A 7,466-nucleotide genomic window follows, 5' to 3' on the forward strand; every position below is an offset into this window, starting at 1 on the left:
TGAGCACCACAACCCCAGAGTCAGTCACGACTGGGGTTTTACCTTTAATCATATCTAACCTCACTGAATGGTGCTTGATCTAGATATCACCTCATCATTATTTTTGTTCTAATGAAGAGAACAACTTTGAGCCAGGCAAAGAGACATCATGCTAGATGCATCTTTTGAGCAGTGCCATTAGATTTACAGAGTGGATTAATCTGTTTGCACGTCACTCACAAAGACCCAAGAGTGCTGTAGAAGGCCGTTTGCTATCTTCCTGGTTGCCATTGCAGGGCCATTTATGGCATTTCCTTACTGCAGCAAACTCCCGGCGCAATTTGGAGTGGAAGGACAGCACTTGAAAGGATAAAGGGAAATCCTCATAATTGTGTTTACTGTTTCCGACAGATAAAACGCCAGGATTCTGACACCAAATGGAAACCAATCTTGTCTTTTGGTCTTGCTCCAACTCTGTGAAAAGAGGAAAATAAATATGTTGTAAAAGTATCTAGAGAAAGATCTCTCCGCTCAACTAAGTTGGTTTTGTCTATTACAACACCAGTCGGAAAGACTCTCTCTGTGTTTATGGTAAAATTAATGCATTATATTAACATGAATGAATGAAAACAAAAATGGGAGACATTTCAGGAAAACATATTTTCATGATTATTGAGAAAGCAATATAATCCATCCAAATATGCAATATTGTTTTACTACAGTGTGTGTGTGTGTGTGTGTGTGTCTTTGTTTATGGGAAGTTAATGTGAATAATGACCAACCATTGTGCACACTCACCAGGCCTCATGAAGAATGTGCACTTAACCCTCCCACAAAGAGGAAATTGTGCACAATTCCCACTCAATGTACATTATCTGCAACAGGCCTAGGAGAATGTTCATACAGCAACTGAATTTTCTACAGCATACATAATCTTCAATAGGCTTTGGGAAATGTGCATATCTTGATTGCATTTTGAGCATACTTGGGGCAATGTGCACATTCCCCAGACAGTATGTATAATATCTGAGAAGCATTGTCTATTTCTTGTTCTGAAGTGCACAGGGCTGCTTTTAACCCACTGCCTGATCTTACATGGTCCACAACATACCCTCTCACTGATAAGCCAGGCAGCAGAAAGAAGGATGTGTGTGTTCCAGATAATGATTGTTTACTTATTTTATATCCTACCTTTCATCGAAAAGAGCCGTTTTCTGCACTCTAGTCCCATCACCTCCTGGCAAATAGAAAGGGAAGAAATGGAGGCAGTGAGAGACTTTACTTTCTTGGGCTCCATGATCACTGCAGATGGTGACAGCAGTCACGAAATTAAAAGACGCCTGCTTCTTGGGAGAAAAGCAATGACAAACCTAGACAGCATCTTAAAAAGCCGGACCTTAAAGAAGGTTGATTGCTGAAGAATTGATCCTTTTGAATTATGGTGCTGGAGGAGACTCTTGAGAGTCCCATGGACTGCAAGAAGATCAAACCTATCCATTCTGAAGGAAATCAGCCCTGAGTGCTCACTGGAAGGACAGATCCTGAAGCTGAGGCTCCAATACTTTGGTCACCTCATAAGAAGAGAAGACTCCCTGGAAAAGGCCCTGATGTTGGGAAAGATTGAGGGCACAAGGAGAAGGGGACGCAAGAGGACGAGATGGTTGGACAGTGTTCTCAAAGCTACCAGCATGAGTTTGACCAAACTGCGGGAGGCAGTGGAAGACAGGAATGCCTGGCGTGCTCTGGTCCATGGGGTCACGAAGAGTAGGACACGACTAAAGGACTAAACTACAACAGTTCCACTTTAACCATTCTGACCTGTTCCGCAGCACAAGTGGGATTGCAGAGAGGAGAGAGATTTACACCTCCCCTTCAGCTCCTGTGATTTTAATGGAAATCCCTATTAAGCACAGGAGAGTAGCAGCATGGATCAATCATCACAGGGGAGGAGAGATTTGACCAGCTAAATAAGGGCCACCCAGCAGGAAAAAGGGGGCTGGAAGATAAAGAGGCTGGGATAGCTCAGTCGGTAGAACACGAGACTCTTAATCTCAGGGTTGTGAGTTTGAGCCCCACAATGGGAAAAAGATTCCTGCATTGCAGGGGGTTGGACTAGAGGACCCTTGTCGTCCCTTCCAGCTCTCCAGTTCCATGAGTCTATACCTTTGATCCTAGGTAAAGGTAAAGGGACCCCTGACCATTAGGTCCAGTCGCGGACGACTCTGGGGTTGTGGCACTCATCTCGCTTTATTGGCCGAGGGAACCGGCGTACATGTGACCAGCATGACTAAGCCGCTTCTGGCAAACCAGAGCAGCGCACAGAAACGCCGTTTACCTTCCCGCTGGAGCGGTACCTATTTCTCTACTAACACTTTGATGTGCTTTTGAACTGCTAGGTTGGCAGGTGTAGGGACTGAGCAAAGGGAGCTCACTCCGTCACGGGGATTTGAACCGCTGACCTTCTGATCAGCAAGCCCTCGGCTCTGTGGTTTAACCCACAGCACCACCCGCATCCCTTGTGTTCCTACTCACTGCCATTTCAAGATTCTCTTGGAGTAATTTCAGCAGTTGTCAGCAGAATGGAGCAGGGAGGCCGGGGTTGTGCCTGGCTCCCCAGTGGCCAAGCATCACCGCTGCCACCATGCACATCCTCTCAGGGCACAACTGATGGCTTCCTGGAGGATTCTTAAAAACAAAGAGGTCAATTCACTGACCTGCACCCCATTCAGCCCCCCTGAGTCGCCATTTTCATTTTGCACAGAGTAGAGTCTACCTGTGGGGAGAAGTCAAAGGGTGCCTGCCAGCAACTGGGACCAGTTCAGAGCGCTGTGCTTGCTGCTTGTTACTGCTGACCCCCCCCTCCCAAAAAACCCTGAGAAATAGGATGGAGCCCACCAGAGGACACTGTGCAAAGCCCCCCCCCCCAAAAAAAAACCTGGCGCTGGCTCTGACACTACTGCTCCTCTGATCTAAATTGCCCACCCCCTCCAGTGTGCTGTTTTTAAGGCTGTTTGGGATTTTATTGCAAGCATCTGTATGTAACATTGCACTAGGCCCTGATGTAGACACGACATTCAAGTTCTGGCTGAAGTGGAGAACTTTAGAGAGGCAAGCCCAGAAGAGTGTTATGTCCACTGTCTGAGAGCAGAATCCCATGGAGGGGTGGAAACAGCAATCTAGGACAGCTGTGAGTATGCTTAGTATTAATATCAAATACGACGGTAATTCAAAACAGAATCTTCTGGGTACAGATCTGAGCTGTGGAAGCCAAGTTATGAAATGATATTAGCATCTGGATCTTAGAGGCAACGGAGGAACAGCCTGCCAGCATTTGCCATATGTCCCATCTGTAGAGAATATTTAAAATACGTAAACACAACGAGTTAATAAAGAGAGTTGCAAGATAAATACTTCTCCCTGTTCTAGTGGCATGGCAAATTATCAAAACAGCCAAGGCCAAATGGAAAGTCTGAAACGGAGGAAAGCAGATGTAAAATGGCAGAAGTCTCTCCTTTTTATACCCCTTATCTGATTTCGAGACGCCAGCAAACATTTGTGATATGCTTATCTTGTGATAAAGGATTTTTAAAAAGATGTTGTTGCCAAAGGTCTCTCGGATTGTTCCTAAAAAGTGTGGGGTGGCATTATCTTATTGTGAATTGAATTCTTTTCCTGGGTCATTTCTTTGCTTTCCAATGCAAGCGATGCTCATCTTAACAGCTGCCTTGGTTATCTTTATAGAAAGGCAGGACATAAATGCAAGAGAGAGGCAGGTAGAAACTTGTCATGCTAGATGCTTTTCAATGAGTTTAAAAGTTAATGGTTTTAATGACTATCTCTTATTGAATTTATGTTTTTTTGTTTTTTCTTTTTTTCTTTTAAAGAATGGCAAACTGCCACATGCAGCGCCTTACTTGGATGTGTCTGGAGTCTTGGAAGCTTGACTACCCTACGTTCTCCTACAAATGGACCTTGAGCTTGTTTGGAGGTTCTAGCAGAGGAGCGCAGCTATCGTATACCCTTGACCGAAGAACGGTACACTCCTTCTATCTGGGATGGTCGTCCTCTTCCACCGAGCACGCAGCTTCGGGAGGGACACACATGGAGCGGTGAGGGAGGAAGGGGACACCCGCCTAGCCAGCCAGATCAGCCGAATCAACCCTGGCGATCAATGGGGTGACAGATGTCGCAGCCAGATCGCCCTCACATCCTCTTATTGAATTTATGTTGTTTCTACTTTACTTTCCTAAGGCTCATGGTGGCTTCCAGAAAACTTAAACAATAAAAGTATCAATAAAAACAAATGTACAACAAGAATCAATCAGCACAATCAAATCAACAGACGGACCACAGCAGCCACGCAGCAATCATGGGAATTTTGGAAGAGGAAGATTTTGTAAGCTTTCCAAAAAGTCAGAAGACCCCTTCTACTCAATTTGGCTCTTGCCTTGTTATCATTAGACTCAAATTTAAACAATAACCTTAAATGCAGAGATTTTAGTATTTTTTTCCCCTATTGTCAGCAGCCCAAATAACAATAGCCAAATTCTGGAAACAACCTATAGAAATCCCCATTGAAATCTTTATTTGGAATGTGGCTCTATCGGAATGCTTTATTCGCCACAGAAAGGCACTTCAAGGTTAAACACTTGACTTCCATTCTTTTCCTTTATAAATGAGACAGAAGATACTTTTATTCCACCCACAACACAAGAATCTCTGTGGAGAGGATACTTGAATTGATAATGCATAAATAAACTTATTACTTGTGTACAGCATATGAAACTTAATGTACCATTGGACAAGCTACTGCAGTTATATATTGTTCTTGTATTTACATGAAAACCAACAAAAAGTTGAAAGACTCAAGCAATCCTGATCCACCCAGCCAGGTCATTCCCACAGCCTTGAGGAACCTGTGATCCTTGTGATGTTGGACCAACTCCATCATCAGTCTCAGCTGTCAGTCCCAAACTCGCCCTCCCACGACTGTCCACACTTTATGGGCAAACATCTGCAGAGGAGATCCTGCTGTATGTACATAGGCTGTCCTCCTGACTGGGAACCCTAACCACATAGGTTTCCCATCTTGGGGGTGAGCCTGCTACACATGGGTGGGCTGGCAAAGACCTATAGAACAAGCCAACCCTCTGAGGCAGATTTGGGGGTTCAGGGAAAGAGAAGAAAGAGAAGCCATGTTGTCTTTGTATGCACCGGCTTGCATGACTTCGGATCGCAGCCTGGTGCCCTTTCTACAATATATAGCAGGGGTAGGCAACCTAAGGCCCAATCGCCGCCTCAATCCGGCCCGCGGACGGTCCAGGAATCAGCATGTTTTTACATGTGTAGAATGTGTCCTTTTATTTAAAATGCATCTCTGGGTTATTTGTGGGGCCTGCCTGGTGTTTTTACATGACTAGAATGTGTGCTTTTATTTAAAATGAATCTATGGGTTATTTGTAGGGCATAGGAATTGGTGTCTGTTTGTTTTTTCCAAAATATAGTCCAGCCCACCACATGGTCTGAGGGACGGTGGACCGGCCCACGGCTGAAAAAGGTTGCTGGCCCCTGATATATAGGCTCCATTCACAGATGCCCACCCTGATCTGGGAGCTGCTTCAGAACCCATATTGCTGCAGCGTGAATACCGGGATCACTTGGTGATGGTAGTAGTGGTGGAATGGCATGGAGCCTTCTCATTAGATCTTTACCTGGCAAGGACAGAAAGTGGCGAACAGGTGGGAAGAACCCACACAACCGACCCCATCCAATATTGAAAAGCATAACATAGCAGCATGGAAAATTGGCTTCTGAGCCACCATCAACATGTGGACTGACTTGGCCAGGTGGGCTGGACAAGTCATCTGTCAGTCATCTAATGTCATAATGCTGTCAGGTGATTGACAGCTGCTAAAAGCCCTGGTGGCTGTTTGGCATTTGGGAGGTACTGAATAAAGCATTTTGCAAGTCCCATAGGGCCGGCAAAGCACTTTGCACAGCAGTCGCTAAGTACCTGGCAGTCAGCTGATGGTCGGATGCTTGGGAAGTTCTGAATAAAGGGGTTTTCAAGCCACTACCAATTGGCCCCCTTTTAGCCAAGCTGTGCCACACCTCATGACAACAATTATGCCCAAATATGACAACAAATATGCCCAAAACAGCCTCACACCAAATGGGAGAGTCTGTCAGGTCAGATAAGGCCCACGGACCAGAGGTTCCTCACTCCTGACTTACAGGGATGAATGGTCATTATGAATCTTAGGGAACCGGGCTAATGAATCCTAAACTGTTTCTAAGACACCTTATAAAGTATCTTAGAATGTGAGCTAGAGTTGAAAACTCAAAATTACCTTCAAACCTGCAGGAGACAAATAGCCACACCATTTTTATTTCCATAGCTCTTTGTAAGCGCCTGGCTGTAAACTGATGTGAGGAGGCAGTTTTCCTTGGGGTCATGAAATCATAGATTAATAGAGTCACAGAGTTGGGACCCCAAGGGTCATCTAGTCCAACCCCCTGCAATGCAAGAATCTCAGCAGACGCATCTCTGACAGATGGTCATCCAGCCTCTGCTTAAAAATCTCCAAGGAAGGAGAGTCCACAACTTCTCAAGGGAGTCCATTCCATGGTCGAATAGCTTGTACTGTGTTCATCAGCTGAGCATTTGAATGCAGAAAAGCAATACCAAGGATAGGCCTAAATAAGACAAACAGGGAGGCCCGTTTACAATTTTGTGTCAAATCTGAGATGGAGCAAGAATCCTAGTGAGATGCAAAAGACAAGCAGTTCATTTAACCACGTTTTGTTCTGGTTAGTCTTAAATAAGCAGAAACATGAATGTTCCTGAGATGGGATTATAACCAGGGTGCGGGCAGAGCCTCATAGCTCAGTTTTATGCAATCGATTGGGGTCCCAGTACAAAATCTGGTTGGTCTTCTTCAACCAGGGCCGTCTTTACCCAGGGGTGCAAGGGGTGCGGGCCACCCAGGTGCCAAATTATGGGGGGCGCCAAATGTATACCTACTGTATACATTTCTGTATACTCTCTCGATTGGTGGCAGTGAAAAGCAATGGAGCGAAAGTCTCTGCCCCCCTCCTCTGTCACTCCGTAGAGTCAAATATTTCCGCTGAGTCAGGAAACAAAAGCAGTTTTTCCATTGCGTTGTTGTTACAGGTGAGCGACCTACCCCCAAAAAACTTTGAGTTTGCCCCCCCCTAAAAAGATCAGCAACTTTGGCTTCCCCCCCTCCCAAAAAAGCTGAATACAAGTTAATTTGGGGGTGGCTAAACTAAATTTTGGGACACGGGTGGCGCTGTGGGTTAAACCACAGAGCCTAGGACTTGCCAATCAGAAGGTTGGTGATTCGAATCACCGCAACGGGGTGAGCTCCCGTTGCTTGGTCCCTGCTCCTGCCAACCGAGCAGTTCGAAAGCACGTCAAAGTGCAAGTAGATAAATAGGTAACGCTCCAGCGGGAAGGTAAATGG

General features: G+C 45.5%; 1 long non-coding RNA gene across 1 annotated transcript; it reads right to left on the reverse strand.

Moving 5' to 3' along the window:
• Positions 1-230: 230 nt before the first annotated feature.
• On the reverse strand, positions 231-5,791 carry LOC308473737. The gene is made up of 3 exons (XR_013984267.1): positions 5,691-5,791; positions 1,171-1,216; positions 231-453 (listed from the first exon to the last, which is right to left on the reverse strand). It is a non-coding gene; the product is annotated as an uncharacterized lncRNA (long non-coding RNA).
• Between the last annotated feature and the right edge of the window lie 1,675 nt (positions 5,792-7,466).

This window comes from Podarcis pityusensis (assembly GCF_964106645.2).
Source record: "Podarcis pityusensis genome assembly, chromosome: 3".
Classification (NCBI taxonomy): Eukaryota; Metazoa; Chordata; class Lepidosauria; order Squamata; family Lacertidae; genus Podarcis; species Podarcis pityusensis.